The 17,872-nt window shown below is 38.1% G+C and overlaps 1 protein-coding gene and 1 non-coding gene across 3 annotated transcripts in view; one reads left to right on the plus strand and one right to left on the minus strand.

Moving 5' to 3' along the window:
- ADAMTSL1 (ADAMTS like 1) overlaps nt 1-17,872 on the plus strand; it is a 1,118,714-nt gene that overhangs the window by 344,350 nt on the left and 756,492 nt on the right. The window lies entirely within an intron of this gene.
- LOC114113270 (U6 spliceosomal RNA) lies at nt 6,073-6,179 on the minus strand. Its single transcript, XR_003588333.1, has one exon. It is a non-coding gene; the product is annotated as a U6 spliceosomal RNA (small nuclear RNA).

Below are 17,872 nucleotides of genomic sequence, written 5' to 3' on the forward strand. Positions count from 1 at the left end.
AAATTACTCCCCCTAAAGAGTCTTTACATGTCACTGAAATATTGGTTAGAGTTTATACATGTTACAATAACCGTTACTTTTATCCTGGTCAATAATGATCAAAACCCATAAAAGTTATACCAAGGGAAACAAGCTTATAAACCTTTCTTGTTCTGTACTACTATAACATTGAACTTAGCAGTAGCAAATATGGCTTTTGCACATATCACTTGACTTTGAGTCCTCTGCTACACTAATTGCTCATACAGATAGCAGACTTCTCATGATTTTGCTTTTCAGGGAAACATTGCAATATACACACAAATGTAAATTGAATACCACTTCAGAACATACTGTCTAAATGAGTTATCTTTAAGTTGAAAACTTAGTCTAATGCATATTAAAAAAAAATCACATATCTCTTTTTCCTCTTCTTCATGTGAGCCTAGCAATAGAATAAAAAGGTAAATAAAATAGAAGACTAATAAGATTGAACAGTCATGATGTCATCATCTCTAAATGTACTTTTCTTATTCTCCAGATGGCCCTCAGAACCACATAAATTACATGAATTAGAAACACAATTATGCTACCTCTAATGCTGGAGTCCTACTCTTCATCTCTGCTGATGTTTTTCAACACTGAAATTTAATCAAGCTATAAACTATTAAATTTGGAAAAATTTCTGAGTGTATCCCTCTGAAAATTCATTTATGTTGCTTGATGTACTATAACTTAAGATGACATTTTTTTAAGAAAGAAAGCATAGACAGTTTATCAAACAGTGTTTCAGAGTTTGAAGAAAGAAGTTGATTTCCCACAGAGAGTGAAATTTGGACCAGAAATGAATTCAGCACATTGGCTTTATTAAGGAAATGCTTGGTTGTATCCATTTGGGAATCTCTTTGAGCAATAAGTTTGATGATTTAGGCATAAACCTTCCAGCATGTCTACTGTGTCTGATAATGTTATCTCTGATTAGGTGGAACATGTGTTATTATGCTACATTGCTTTTATCATTATTCATTTTTTAGCTGCTTTCATGTATTTTCTTGATATTTCTCATTAATAATCAAAATCAACTCAGGTTTTTGCCACGCATTTTTGAAAGGGTCCTCAGAATGTTCCTCTTTCACTTTTTCTCTGCCCCCATTGTCCCTACTATGGTGGTAGTGGTTTAATTGCTAAGTCATGTCCTACTCTTGTGACCCCATGGACTATAGCCCACCAGGTTCCTCTGTCCATGGGATTCTCCAGGCAAGAATATTGGAGTGGGTTACCATTTCCTTCTCTAGGGTCCCTACTAAAGACTATACAATATTGCGTCCTAAAAAGGAGCAGTGGACTCAAAAACTTTTGTTGTATTGAGATCAGAGCAATAATTTAGGGAATAGACTAGGACTTTGACTATGTAAAAGCTAAGTAAATAATAGAAAAGGTACCATTATCTCTAGCCTTGTTCCTTGGAATCTTGAAGACCTAAGGTTGAATACTGGATCTACAACTAACTGCCTTTACGCCTTTGCATATATTATCAGACTTACTGACCTCTAGTTTCTCAATCTGCAAAATAAGTGTAATAATATCCATATCTCTATTTTGCTTTGAGAATTTATTATGAAAAATATAGACAGGGCAATTCGTAATACGTGACATGTATATATTTAACAAAAGGGGATTTTATCTTTTGTAAAAATCCTACATATTAAATTAATATACTTCCTAAATGGAGTGTTTTGTAAGAAAATCACTCAACATGATTTGCTATTACCATTTTACTCAGGATTGAGATTGTGGTCTTCGTGCAATTTGCAGTGATTTTTATGGTAGATGAGATGAGGCGGGTTATAATTAAATAGATAAAATCCATGTGTTTCCAAGACAAACATGAAGTTAGAGAGGAAAAGTATGAACGTAGATTCTGATAAAGATTCTATTTCTAACATAAGCTACATAAACAAGAGAAATTTAATTAAGTTTATTTGGTCTTTAATTTAAAAGGACAATAAAGATAAAGCTGTTTAAAACTCAAAGAATTGTTTTGAAGCGAATATGTTGCTAATACTTAAAACTAGTTTTTGGGACTTAATATAAAACTCAGCTTACGTCCAAGTTCACTGTCCTCTACTTACAAAGCAAGCATGGTATGGCCTTGTGGGTTTCATGGACATTTTTGGATTCAAAGTCAGACTTGGATATAACCTGATCAGGGAAGAGCAGGAGAGGGTGGCCATCTGACACCTAGAGACCCTGACAGCCCCAGAACCTTGTGTCCCATAATAATTGGGTTTGTGTCTAACTAGTCCTATTGGGAGCAAGCATCCCTAGTTCCATTCAGGTATCTTTTTGACACTCTAGAAAGAACTCTTGAAATCATTATCTACTCATTTCTTACATCTATCCATCCATCCACCTGTCAACCCAACCCACTCAACTCAGAAGACTGAATGCCTACTCTGCGATAAGCTTTGGAGACAAAAACAGACTTGACCCTGGAGATCCTCCAAGGAGTGGATTCCATCTTACAGAAGGAAGGCTATGCACAAATCAATAGGGGAAGAAAATTGTTATCAGGGCAAAGGCAGGGCTGTGTTCAGGATGTGGTAGAGACATAGAAGAGGAGTCATCCATTCTGCCAGGAATCAGGAAAGGCTTCATTTAGCTCTTGACAGAGGAGAGTGGGCATGCAGGGAAGCTTGGGAGACAGAATAACATTCCAGTGGGCACGTGGGCTCAGAGCAGTAACTGAAGTCCAATGATGGGGCCAACTTGAATAGAACTGGTATACAGTCCTACCAGTGATGATCCTTAATATATCCTAATTATCTTGCAAGGTAGAAAAATATTAAATAATAGAAAATCAAATATGAGGGAAAACACAGACTATCCTCAATGGCAAGTTGGCAGGAAATGAGCTGAGGGTCACAGAATCTGAAGTAGTTAATGCAAGTGTGTCTCAGATTTGGTTCAAACTTCACAGACAGACATTGTCAGTGAATGAATCTAGTCCAAAAGGACTAGATATATATTACTAGACTATATATATATATTTATTTATATATATTTATATTTTAGAAATAGGGTTGAGAAAGAAATAATTCCTCCTCCATGGTTGGCACATTAACAAAAGAAATAGCAGTGTAACTTACTTGAACTATTTCATAGATGTGAGCAGGAGACTGAGATACTGTCCTCTTTCTTGATCTGGGCACTAAGTATCATCTCTGATTCTTTTCATAAGAACCTGTAACAATATTGATAACACTCTTTAGTGTCCGCTGCAGAATAACTTCTCTTTGAATTTTCTCCAGTGTTCCTTAAGCAACCATATGTGACAGATACAATAGGCATTTGAGAAAATGGAGAAATCTAGTGTCTTCTATGCTGAGCAAGTAGATATACACAGACTCCTAGCTTTCCTGCTCACCATCCTACCATACTGCTTCCAGATAGACCTATCTGAACGTCTACAGATTCATTTGAACCTCCTATTGTTCAGCATGATGTATTTGGGTTCAACCAGAAATTTACAAGGGAGGAGACTCTGTTGGCTACAGTACAGCAAATGGTATCCAAAATCAGCAATCTGATTGCCCTGAATGATAACTCCAGCGTAAGACTTGAGAGGCACTCTCTGTTCAGACTTGTTTGTTTGTCCTAGAATAAGCTTGTGAGAACATCTATGCCCTTTTTATTTTTTTTATTAATTTGTTTTTAATTTTAAAATCTTTAATTCTTACATGCGTTCCCAAACATGAACCCCCCCTCCCACCTCCCTCCCCATAACGTCTCTCTGGGTCATCCCCATGCACCAGGCCAAGCATGCTGTATCCTGCATCAGACATAGACTGGCGATTCGATTCTTACATGATAGTATACATGTTAGAATGCCATTCTCCCAAATCATCCCACCCTCTCCCTCTCCCTCTGAGTCCCAAAGTCCGTTATACACATCTGTGTCTTTTTTGCTATCTTGCATACAGGATAGTCATTGCCATCTTTCTAAATTCCATATATACTGTATACTGTCTTAGTATACTGTATTGGTGTTTTTCTTTCTGGCTTACTTCACTCTGTATAATTGGCTCCAGTTTCATCCATCTCATCAGAACTGATTCAAATGAGTTCTTTTTAACGGCTGAGTAATACTCCATTGTGTATATGTACCACAGCTTGCTTATCCATTCATCTGCTGATGGACATCTAGGTTGTTCCCATGTCCTGGCTATTATAAACAGTGCTGCGATGAACATTGGGGTACATGTGTCTCTTTCAATTCTGGTTTCCTCAGTGTGTATGCCCAGCAGTGGGATTGCTGGGTCATAAGGTAGTTCTATTTGCAATTTTTTAAGGAATCTCCACACCGTTCTCCATAGTGGCTGTACTAGTTTGCATTCCCACCAACAGTGTAGGAGGGTTCCCTTTTCTCCACACCCTCTCCAGCATTTATTGCTTGCAGATTTTTGGATCGCAGACATTCTGACTGGTGTGAAGTGGTACCTCATTGTGGTTTTGATTTGCATTTCTCTAATAATGAGTGATGTTGAGCATCTTTTCATGTGTTTGTTAGCCATCCGTATGTCTTCTTGGGAGAAATGTCTATTTAGTTCTTTGGCCCATTTTTTGATTGGGTCGTTTATTTTTCTGGAATTGAGCTGCATAAGTTGCTTGTATATTTTTGAGATTAGTTGTTTGTCAGTTTCTTCATTTGCTATTATTTTCTCCCATTCCAAAGGCTGTCTTTTCACCTTGCTTATATTTTCCTTTGTTGTGCAGAAGCTTTTAAGTTTAATTAGATCCCATTTGTTTATTTTTGCTTTTATTTCCAGAATTCTGGGAGGTGGATCATAGAGGATCCTGCTGTGATTTATGTCTGAGAGTGTTTTGCCTATGTTCTCCTCTAGGAGTTTTATAGTTTCTGGTCTTACGTTTAGATCTTTAATCCATTTTGAGTTTATTTTTGTGTGTGATGTTAGAAAGTGATCTAGTTTCATTCTTTTACAAGTGGTTGACCAGTTTTCCCAGCACCACTTGTTAAAGAGATTGTCTTTACTCCATTGTATATTCTTGCCTCCTTTGTCAAAGATAAGGTGTCCATATGTGTGTGGATTTATCTCTGGGCTTCCTATTTTGTTCCATTGATCTATATGTCTGTCTTTGTGCCAGTACCATACTGTCTTGATGACTGTGGCTTTGTAGTAGAGCCTGAAGTCAGGCAAGTTGATTCCTCCAGTTCCATTCTTCTTTCTCAAGATTGCTTTGGCAATTCGAGGTTTTTGTATTTCCATACAAATCTTGAAATTATTTGTTCTAGTTCTGTGAAAAATATGGCTGGTAGCTTGATAGGGATTGCATTGAATTTGTAAATTGCTTTGGATAGTATACTCATTTTCACTATATTGATTCTTCCGATCCATGAACATGGTATATTTCTCCATCTATTAGTGTCCTCTTTGATTTCTTTCATCAGTGGTTTATAGTTTTCTATATATAGGTCTTTAGTTTCTTTAGGTAGATATATTCCTAAGTATTTTATTCTTTTCGTTGCAATGGTGAATGGAATTGTTTCCTTAATTTCTTTTCTACTTTTCATTATTCGTGTATAGGAATGCAAGGGATTTCTGTGTGTTGATTTTATATCCTGCAACTTTACTATATTCATTGATGAGCTCTAGTAATTTTCTGGTGGAGTCTTTAGGGTTTTCCATGTAGAGGATCATGTCATCTGCAAACAGTGAGAGTTTTACTTCTTCTTTTCCAATTTGGATTCCTTTTATTTCTTTTTCTGCTCTGATTGCTGTGGCCAAAACTTCCAGAACTATGTTGAATAGTAGCGGTGAAAGTGGGCACCCTTGTCTTATTCCTGACTTTAGGGGAAATGCTTTCAATTTTTCACCATTGAGGATAATGTTTGCTGTGGGTTTGTCATATATAGCTTTTATTATGTTGAGGTATGTTCCTTCTATTCCTGCTTTCTGGAGAGTTTTTATCATAAATGGATGTTGAATTTTGTCAAAGGCCTTCTCTGCATCTATTGAGATAATCATATGGTTTTTATTTTTCAATTTGTTAATGTGGTGAATTACATTGATTAAAAATATGGAACGCTTCACGAATTTGCATGTCATCCTTGCACAGGGGCCATGCTAATCTTCTCTGTATCGTTCCAATTTTAGTATATGTGCTGTCGAAGCGAGCACTCTATGTACTTTTTAATGTACGTATACTGTGGCCCTGGTGAGGAGGAATGAGTATAATTGGGTTGATATTAGAATTGGGCATTTCAACAGGCAGAGTGCAACAGGCAGAGTTTTACCAAAATTATCTTTTGTAAGTTTCCCACAGACTGAGGAGGGTGGAACCAGACCCACAATGGAGCCACCAACATGAGTTCAGAGTTGTGGGCATACCCTGTGTCTTGTTGCAGGGTTCCCTTCCAAGGAGGGATCAAGCTCAGTACTGTCTTAAGGAGATCTGACAGAATTATTGCTTGGGGGCAGCATGTAAACACTGATTTTACTCTTTTAAAACAATTTAAAAGCCATCAAAGGACTTTAAGCATCTGTTATAATTATATATATTATAATGCTCTTAGAAATATGACTTACCAGTCTAATTGATTTCAGAACTAAGAAAGGTAAAAATGAAAAAATACAGTGACTTCTTAGGAGATGATTTTTTACAGTTCTCAGAATCTGTGTTTCCCAAAACAAATATCATTTACTGTTACTATTTTCAATAAATACAATAATGGATTTATGACCCCTCTTTTTGTTTTGATTTACCCCCCCCCCAAATTCTACTGTCTCTTGTATTTCATCTCTATTACATGATTTACAGTTATTAGGCTTAATTCTCATGTCAACCTTGAGGAGTCTGGGGCACAGAGAGGTCAGGAAACATGGTCAAGGTCCCACAGGGGAAAAAAATCATGCAGGTCTCTGGTTCCAAAGCCTGTGCTTGCCCCATATGCCATGCTCTTCTTCCCTGTGAATGTGTTCCCCTCGTGTGGAGCAGGTAAACACTAGCAGTCTCTTCTGAAATCCTAGTCTTGCGACACTTGGAATCAAGAGAGTTCTTCACAATAAGCCAAGTTCTCAAATTTTTATATGGAAACTTCCCAGCGTTAGTTTTGTGATATCTTGATGTTTACCATGTGTTCATTGCAGAAGTCAAAATTTGGAACCTCTGGCCACGAAGATGTTCATTAGAAGCTGATACACCTTTTGTCCTTGACTCCTGTCATCTTCTTTGATTTAAGGCATTTGCCAGCGTAAAGTGTATAGTATATATTTGATTTAGATTCTCAGAACCCTGCAGGTGCTTGATACGGAATCAAGGGAGCTGAGGATGCTGGAGTGTGTTTGCTGCCCATGATCCTGCATTCCCTTTTTTCCTCTTACCTGTTTCTTCCTATCTTTCCTTCTTTCTCAAGTTACTCTTGAAGCTCTTAGTAAAAACAAACAAAACCCCCTTTTGTTCTCTTTTGACTTTTACAAGTATGTTATTATAATTGTTCATTATTGTATGTGATCCTCTCATCTCCATGCTCCTGAAATACCCTATGCAGATTCCTAGCTCTTCTTTCACCATATCGTGTCCAGAGTTCAGTGCCTGTTTCCTTCAGTTTCTTTATTCTGTCTTATATCCTTGGCTTGTAGGCATTAAAATACCTATTTGTCCACTCCATGTTAAGGATATGAATTTCTTAATCCAGAAGACATATCTAATTATTTTGCATCCTCACTTTTCTTTAGCTAGAACTTGGCTATCTTCAGTGGCACCTTAGAGTTGATCCCTACAATATATAGCAATCTCTTGACCTGGATAGAATCGAGATAAATTCTCTAGGGGATTGACCAGAAAAGGAAGGAAAGTAAAAAGAAGGGAAAGAAGAAGGCAAGAGGGAGATAAATAAAAGGTGAAAAGGAGGAAAGCTTCAGTTCAGTTCAGTTCAGTTCAGCTGCTCAGTCGTGTCCGACTCTTTATGACCCCATGGACTGCAGCACACCAGGCCCCCAAATCCCAGAGTTTACTCAAACTCATGTCCATTGAGTCAGTGATGCCATCCAACCATCTCATCCTCTGTCGTCCCCTTCTCCTCCCGCCTTCAATCTTTCCCAGCATCAGGGTCTTTTCAAATGAGTCAGCTCTTTGCATCAGGTGGCCAAAGTATTGGAGTTTCAGCTTCAACATCAGTCCTTCCAATGAATATTCAGGACTGATTTCCTTTAGGATGGATTGGTTGGATCTCCTTGCAGTCTAAGGAACTCTTAGGAGTCTTCTTCAACACCATAGTTCAAAAGCATCAATTCTTCAGCACTCAGATTTCTTTATAGTCCAACTCTCACATCCATACATGACTATTATCCTAAAACTAGTTAGCAATTACTGAGTACTTATGTTATTTGTCAGACAGTATACTTTATAGTCCACCACTCATTTAGTGCTCTGAATTACCTTGTGAGATAAACACAGTTTTACAGGTGAAAAAGCTAACTTAAAATCCCCTAGATAGTTAGTGGTCAAATTGAAATTAGGAGTCAAGTCTGCTTGGCTAATTAATGGTGGTTTTTTAATAGTTCAGCACTGCTGTATTCAACAGTAACTAGTATGTTCCTGGACCCACCTTCTGCCACATAATCCTAATGTTTCATGCTCCTCCCACAGTAGAGGAGAAGGGGTTAATTCTTCATTGCTAATGGGAAGTTGAAACATAGTCCAGTACTAGCCATTTTCACACACCTTTATTGAGTGTGTTTTATAGACTAACTTTTTGTCTGGTTTCCACTCTTGTTTCTCTTTTCCATCCTTTTAGAAAATTGATATTTGGTCCATATATTTGCATAATGGGTCTCCAGTCCTTTTGAAACAAAGAAGAGCATAAAACAAAATAGGATCAATTGGATTTTGTTGTAGGATAATGCAAGATAGGGTACATGGATATGGCACGATTCGGAGGAAGCACTGTAGGATGTCAGGGGCAGGGGTTTTGGAGTTAGACAGCAGCTGTGAACCAACTGAATGCTGATTTTACAACTTGCCATGTCTTTGGATAAATTGACTCCTTTGAGTTCTGCTTTGTAAATGGAGGTAATGATGGATACTTTGTAAGGAGTACAAAACTGGGTGAAAACACCTAGCACATGTTGTACATCTCATAGTTGCTCAGTAAGTGGCAGCTGTTATGTTCAACAAATTAAGACAGAAAAGAGTATGACTTCTTAAAACATACCATATAATTATTACCCCAGGCTGGAAGAAGGCTGAGTTCCAAGTGGCAGCATTCCTCCATGACTTTGGATAGGACACTATGAAATTGCCCAATAAAAGATAGAAAAGGAAGCTCCCCAACCCCTTGTGGCATGATTCCTGGAGAGCATGCGGGCATCAGTGCTGGAAGTTCCATCTTCCTGCACCTGCAGCCTGTGGACCATCAGATACATGAGTCAGCAGACGTCCAGGTAATGAAGCAGGCATTTGGGGTCACTGTTTTACTTTGGTATGCTGAAACTTGAAGAGTAGTATTTTCTTTACTAGGTGCCAGATACTGTTTTAAGGGATTCATAAGTATTTTAATCCTTATGGCAATGCTTAGGATAGGGGATACAGTTATCTCAAATTTAGAGCTGGTGAAACAGGCACAGAGATATTAAGTAACTTGACTAAAAACACATATCTAATAAGTGGTGGACTTGGAACTTTAATCCAGGGAGTATGAATGGCTTTCATTGCAATGGTGAACATGTCATAGTCTTTGTTTTACCTGAATGAATTATGTTTAGAGAGTGAAACATGAAAATTGGAAACAGAAGACCTTAATTGATACTTGACTTTGCCTCTTTTCAGTTCTGTGGCCACAAACCAGACTTCTAACCTTGATTTCTTCATCTGTAAGATGGGGATGATAACAGTGAGTGACTTTATAAAATTGTGAGGAAGATGATGTACTCAGATATGTTGTGTGACTTGTGAAATGCTGTCTAGAGGAAAGCATTACTTACTGCTTGTGGTTTAGGTTTATATTATGCCAGGATGTATGCATGAGTGTCTGAGCATGTTGCAAATTCAAATCTGTGTTGTATGAACTTGTAGGAACATTGTGCAAGTTGCCTTTTTTGCCTTTTGAAGTGTTATGTTTGCTTACAGTTGGAAAAAAAAAATCTTTGTGAGGAAAGTGAATACAAAATTCATGCCAGACAGACTTGATTGTAATGACTGCAAGAAACCACTTGGGTTTATTATTATGCATTATACCATTGGTAGAAACCTCACTATTGTCCTGCTGGATATGGCACATGTATGCATTTTATGTTACTGCTGGAATGTGTAGCAAATGCCTTTTTGTTATAGAATTGGTACCTTTTACTCAGAGGTATGTGAACTCTCATTTGAGACCTATTATAAACATTTAGACCATGGAACCAAAACCAAATTCTGTTCAAACTCTGTGTCCAGATTTAGTAAATGGAATTTAATTTTATAAAGTTATAGGGAAGCTCCAATTAGCTTAATTTTGGAATTGAAATAAACCACTTGAATTCTATTTAAGGATCTTAGCCATTCTAATTAACAGGTTGGTGGTGTTGAAGAAATGCAAGTGTTAGCTTTACTGATGTCATTTTTTTCCCTTAGTGAAAGATACCCTTGCTCATTTAAACACACTTCCAATTGCTTTTTGCTAGATAATGGTGATAATCAGGGTTTCCCTGATAGCTCAGATGGTAAAGAATTCATCTACAGTGCAGGAGACCTGGGTTTGATTCCTGGATCAATAAGACACCCTGGAGAAGGGAGTGGTTCCCCACTCCAGTATTCTTGTCTGGAGAATCCCATGGACAGAGGAGCCTGGTGGGCTATAGCCCATGGGGTTGCAAAGAGTCAGACATGACTGAGAGACTGACACAGCCAAGATAATACTGACTTCTCTGTAGGAATTCTTCTGAACTCTGAGTGACGTATCATAATGAATAATTAGTTCATTTTTTTAGTAGTTGAATTTGGTGGAATATATTCCTGTTTGCAGATAGACAATGGAAAAAAAAAATAGAACTTTCTTCTGAACCACCTCTGAAACTATGTCAGGTATTCTAGACTGTGGACTCTAAACATGGAAAGCCCTGCCAGACTGTGTGGAAAGAACACGTATTGGTTCCCACATGTCATATTTTATTTAGACTTACGTCTCTGTTTACAACAAACTCTCATAACAGTGCTACATTGCTGTCTCCTGTTAAGCTTGTCAAATGGCCCTTCTTTCTGATTGCTACCTCTCTTCCTTCCATCAGTCTCTCCTCTTAATATAACCACAACTGGGTCACACCAGCCCTCAGCCGTGGCCAAGGATCCTTTCCTGCTAGCCAAGGCTCCATATTCTTCCTTTCCTCTTTCCCCCCACTCCTATTAGAGTATAATTTTTTAAAGATGAAATCATGACTCTCATACAGTATAACCAGAGAAGGCAATGGCACCCCACGCCAATACTCTTGCCTGGAAAATCCCATGGACGGAGGAGCCTGGTGGGCTGCAGTCCATGGGGTCACTAAGAGTCAGACACGACTGAGCAACTTCACTTTCACTTTTCACTTTCATGCATTGGAGAAGGAAATGGCAACCCACTCTGGTTTTATTGCCTGGAGAATCCCAGGGATGCGGAAGCCTGGTGGGCTGCCGTCTATGGGGTTGCATAGAGTCAGACACGACTGAAGTGACTTAGCAGCAGCAGCAGCATATAATATAATATGAGCACATATCAAAGATTTTTATAACATTAGTTTATGAGAGAAATGTGAACATTTTACAACTGATTTTAAAAAAAGAACTCAAAGAAGTCACCTATATAGGCAATCAGGAATACTGAGATGAGCTTGTTAATAGCATAAAACTAGTCAATATCCATGGGTATTAATCAGTTGCATATTCACCAAGACCACTTGCATTTCTATGGATGAGAATTATTTATACTACTCTCAGTTTCCTTCAGTATACAGGACTGAAATTAACTCAGGCAATGAACTGCTCAGAAAACACTGAAGGGTGTGCTGGACAGGAATGCCCCATTATCTTTTTGCCCATCAAAGTCGTTCGCAGTTTCTCCTGCCTCTCCAGCCCTTGAATGTGAATTTGCAGGCATTATGTAGCAATTAACAACAGAAGTGAAACCTGACCATTGAGTTTAAAGTTTGTTTGGAAACCAAGAGAGAAACAGAGGAACACGAACGAATATATAATTGTGATAAGTGTTATAAAGGAAAGATGAAAGGCAGAATGAGAGACTGTGAATAGGGAAGCAGTAAGGAAGATATGAGGGAGTGATGTTTAAGCCATTTTTGGTGCATCTGGATGTACCAGAACCAGCTGGGCAGACAGAGGAAGACATCCCAGCTTCACAGATAGACGCTAGTTGAATAAATACTATAGCCTGAAACCCAAGAATACTATTGTGTGTGTGTTAGTCACTCAGTCATGTCCCACTCTTTTGCGACCCCATGAACTTTATTTAGCCTGTCGGGCTCCTCTGTCCATGAAATTATCTCCGCAAGAATACTGGATTAGCCTGTCATTCATTTCCTCCCCAAGGAGGTCTTCCTGGCCCAAAGATTGAATCCCAGTCTCCAGCACTGAAGGTGGATTCTTTACCATCTGAGCCACCAGGGAAGCCCAGAATGCTATTGAATGGTCCCAAATCTTTAAACCCTCCTCAGTTAATCTTCTGTCTCCTTTTCTCCAAAGCACTGAAGTTTTCATGTCATCACTCTTTCTTCATTCTCAAAATGTCTTCAAGTTTATGATTCAGCAGCTTTTTTGGTTAATTTCTATGTCAGTGTGTTATCAAATATTTTGTGACTATGACCAGACATATAGTAAGAAATATGTTGCTCCCCCACTTCTCACATACACAAACTGAAATAGATATTTCACAAAATAGCATTATTAATATGTGGGACATTCTCAGATATTTTCTTTCTGTTTCTGTTTTTTTCCTATTTTGTTTTATTCTAAGAATGCCAGTCCTAAGGCCCACGAAATGAATTTCATAAGCCAGATGGGTAGAAGCCGTTTCAAACTTGAAAACCACTGTTCTCAAACAAATGTTTTCTTTATTTAGCTTCATTATCTCTGTCATAGAATATTTTATTAAAAAAAAACAACAACAAACAAAATGAAAACCCCTCTGGTTTTGGGATTGAAAATCTCCTAATCGATTTTTTTGAGAATGTCCTGCCTGGATTTCCAAACTGAATGTTCAATAGATATATGTCACAATTCTGAACTTGGGACTAAAAATCTAACCTTGATGCTAAAAGTCCCTCCTTTAACTTTTTTGAGGGCAGAGGAGAGATTCATTAACTTTATATTGAGTTATATGAGTTATTAATTTATATCAAGTCTTCAAATCTATATAGTACATATGGTTTTTCCTTTCATTTATTTATATCTTATTTTTAATCTTCAGCTATTTTTAATTGAAGTATAGTTAATTTACAATGTCCTGTTACTTTTGTGTGTACAGAAAAGTGATTCATATATATATATATATACACACACACACACACACATACGTGTGTATGTGAAAATTTCCATGTGTTTGGGCATGCCCTTCCAGCCTGTTGGACTCTCTCTACCTGTTATTCCACTGGATAACTCCTGTTCTATCCTTGAAGTTTCAGCTCAGAACACTCTCCAAGCAAGACTGGGGCTTCCTCTTTGATGCTTGTTCTGTCCTATTGTAATAGCTATGGCCCTCAGAGCAGCCTCAATCTTGTACCCTAAATTGCCCATTGGAAAGTTGTCTCCCAAATTCAAGATTGTCTCACAAATTCAGGATTTGTGAGGGCAAGAATCAAATCCGTCTCCCACTGTCATGGGTGAGTAGGGTGGGATGAATGCCCCTCGGTCAGCCCTCACATGCTCAAAAGGTTTCCGTAGTATCATCATCTATTGTATGAAGTTCTATACACAGAGATACACTAAGGGAATTGAAAGATGTTCATTCTGTAACCGTAGATCTGTGTCCTTCACTACATAGTATAGTCTGTAGGGCATTATACAATAGTTGTTTCGTATACTATTCTGTAATTATCCTACAAATCGCATAATTACATTGTGAATTTATGGTTTTAATTTATGAGATGTAAAGATTTCAAATGCTCCACAGTATTGGCATTATTCTTTACTCACTTCTTCATTTTTGAAAATAGAATATGAAAGTTTAAAAAAATAGAAGTGAGTTGAGTCACTGTCCACCTCCTAACAGGGTAACTGAGGTTATTGTTGGTGAACGAATGATTCATAAATCACATCAGTCTGGTGTTCCTTATGAAACAAGGGTAATGGCAAGAATAAAGAAGCATTATTAATGATAATTTGCACCCTTTACATTTATAGCAACATTTCTGTGTACTGAGACTGTGATCTAACCTCCTGAACCAGTGTTTCCTATGTGATGTGACTAAACCCATGTGTTCCCAAGATTTTAAATTTTGTATAGGTCATGTTTGGCAAAGGTATTTGTAACTAGTTCATGTTGACCAACCACCAAAAAAAAAAAAAAAAAAACCTTCATAGAAGTAATATTTTACCCATCAGTTTTATCAAATACCAGGTTCAACTTGCTGGTCTTGAAGAAGATTGGGTTAATCAGGCTCAAGTATAATTTAAAAAGTTATTGCAATAACTTGGTACAATCTTCCTTTTGTAATTTTAACATATGCAATTGCAAATAACTATATAAATTGATTTTAGTCCTTTTAAAAAACATGTACACATCAAAAGTATAAGAAGCCACTAAATTATATATTTCCTGCAATGTGTAGTTTGACTTCCATCCAAAGGCAAGATAACTTTTGGCTCTGCAGCAGGTTCCACCTTTGTATTGTGGACAGTGGCTCATAGGCAGTCAGGCAATGAATGCTGACACCAGGTGAGATATTTTTCAACATGAAAAAAGTTTTTACATCAATCATAATGCTAAAAATATTTGGGACAGAATATCTGAAAGTCATATTTCCATTTTGCCTTTATAAATAAAATTTGCAGCTCATGATCGGAAGTGCAAATTCCTTGCCTTAGGGATATTATCATATGAAACCTCCTATATTTATGTTAACAGTATTATGTATGACAAAATGATCTCTGTTCATTTCTAAGGCAAACCATTCAATATCACAGTAATCCAAGTCTATTCCCCTACCAGTAATGCTGAAGAAGCTGAAGTTGAATGGTTCTATGAAGACCTACAAGACCTTCTATAACTAACACCCAAAAAAGATGTCCTTTTCATTATAGGGGACTGGAATGCAAAAGCAAGAAGTCAAGAAATATCTGGAGTAACAGGCAAATTTGGCCTTGGAGTACAGAATGAAGCAGGGCAAAGGCTAACAGAGTTTTGCCAAGAGAATGCACTGGTCATAGCAAACACCCTCTTCCAAGAACACAAGAGAATACTCTATACATGGACATCACCAGATGGTCAACACCAAAATCAGACTGATTATACTCTGCAGCCAAATATGGAGAAGCTTTATACAGTCAGCAAAAACAAGACCAGGAGCTGACTGTGCTCAGATCATGAATAACTTATTGCCAAATTCAGAATTAAATTGAAGAAAGAAGGGAAAACCACTAGACCATTCAGGTATGACCTAAATCAAATCCCTTACGATCACACAGTGGATGTGAAAAGTAGGTTCAAGGGATTAGATCTGATAGAGTGCCTGAAGAACTATGGACGGAGGTTCCTGACATTGTACAAGAGGCAGTGATCAAGACCATCCCAAGAAAAAGAAACGCAAAAAGGCAAAATGGTTATCTGGGGAGGCCTTGCAAATAGCTATGAAAAGAAGAGAAGCCAAAGGCAAATGTAAAAGGAAAGATATACTCATTTGAATGCAGATTTCCAAAGAATAGCAAGGAGAGATAAGAAAGCCTTCCTCAACGATCAGTGCAAAAGAAATAGAGGAAAACAACAGAATGGGAAAGACTAGAGACCTCTTCAAGAAATTTAGAGATACCATGGGAATATTTCATGCAAAGATGGGCTCAATAAAGGGCAGAAATGGTATAGACCTAACAGAAGCAGAAGATATTAAGAAGAGGTGAAAAGAATACACAGAAGAATTATACAAGAAAGATCATCATGACCCAGATACACGATGGTGTGATCACTCACCTAGAGCCAGACATCCTGGAATGCAAAATCAAGTGGGCCTTAGGAAATGTCACTATAAAAAAGCTAGTGGAGGTAATGGAATTTTAGTTGAGCTATTTCAAATCCTAAAAGCTGATGCTGTGAAAGTGCTGCACTCAATATGCCAGCAAATTTGGAAAACTCAGCAGTGGCCACAGGACTAGAAGAAGTTGGTTTTCATTCCAATCCCAAAGAAAGGCAATGCCATAGAATGTTCAAACCACTGCACAATTGTACTCATCACACATACTAGCAAAGTAATGCTCAAAATTCTCCAAGCCAGACTTCAACAGTACATGAACTGTGAACTTCCACATGTTCAAGCTGGATTTTAAAAAGGCAGAAAACCAGAGATCAAATTGCCAACATCTGTCAGATCATTGAAAAAGAAAAAGAGCTCCATAAAAATATCTACTTCTGCTTTATTGACTATGCCAAAGCCTTTGGCTGTGTGATCACAACAAACTGTGGAAAATTCTTAAAGAGATGGGAATACCAGACCACCAGACCTCCCTCCTGAGGAATCTGTATGCAGGTCAAGAAGCAACATTTAGAACTGGACATGGAACAACAGACTGGCTCCAAATTGGGAAAGCAGTACGTCAAGGCTGTGTATTGTCACCCTGCTTATTTAGCTTATATGTGGAGTACATCATGAGAAATGCTGGGCTGGAAGAAGCACAAGCTGGAATCAAGATTTCTGGGAGAAATATCAATAACCTCAGATATGCAGATGACCCCCCATTTATGGCAGGAAGTGAAGAAGAACTAAAGAGCCTCTTGATGAAAGTGAAAGAGGAGACTGAAAAAGTTGGCTTAAAACTCAACATTCAGAAAACGAAGATCATGGCATCCGGTCCCATCAGTTCAGTTGCTTAGTCGTGTCTGACTCTGCGACCCCATGAACTGCTGCATACTAGGCCTCCCTGTCCATCACCGACTCCCAGAGCCTACGCAAACTCATGTTCATTGAGCCAGTGATGCCATCCAGCCATCTCATCCTCTGTCATCCCCTTCTCCTCCTACCCTCAATCTTTCCTAGCATCAGGGTCTTTTCAAATGAGTCAGCTGTTTGCATCAGGTGGCCAAACTATTGATGTTTCATCACTTCATGGCAAATAGATGGGGAAATAGTGAGAGACTTTATTTTCCTGGGCTCCAAAATCACTGCAGATGGTGACTGCAGCCATCAAATTAAAAGATGCTTGCTCCTTGGAAGAAAAGTTATGACCAACCTAGACAGCATATTAAAAATTGGAAATATTATTTTGCCAACCAAATTCCATCTAAGTAAGCTATAGTTTTCCAGTAGTCATGTATGGATGTGAGAGTTGAACTACAAAGAAAGCTGAGTGCCAAAGAATTGATGCTTTTGAACTGTGGTGTTGGAGAAGACTCTTAGAGTCCCTTGGACAGCAAGGAGATCCAACCAGTCCGTCCTAAAGGAAATCAGTCCTGAATATTCATAGGAAGGACTGATTGTTAAACTGAACTTTCAATACTTCGGCCACCTGATATAAAGAGCTGACTCATTTGAAAAGAGTCTGATGCTGGGAAAGATTGAAGGCAGGAGGAGAAGGGGACGACAGAAGATGAGATGGTTGAATGGTATCACCAACTTGATGGACATGAGTTTTAGTAAACTCTAGGAGTTGGTGTTGGACAGGGTGGCCTGGCATGCTGCAGTCCTTAGGGTCACAAAGA

This window comes from Ovis aries, chromosome 2 (assembly GCF_016772045.2).
Source record: "Ovis aries strain OAR_USU_Benz2616 breed Rambouillet chromosome 2, ARS-UI_Ramb_v3.0, whole genome shotgun sequence".
In the NCBI taxonomy this organism is placed as follows: Eukaryota; Metazoa; Chordata; class Mammalia; order Artiodactyla; family Bovidae; genus Ovis; species Ovis aries.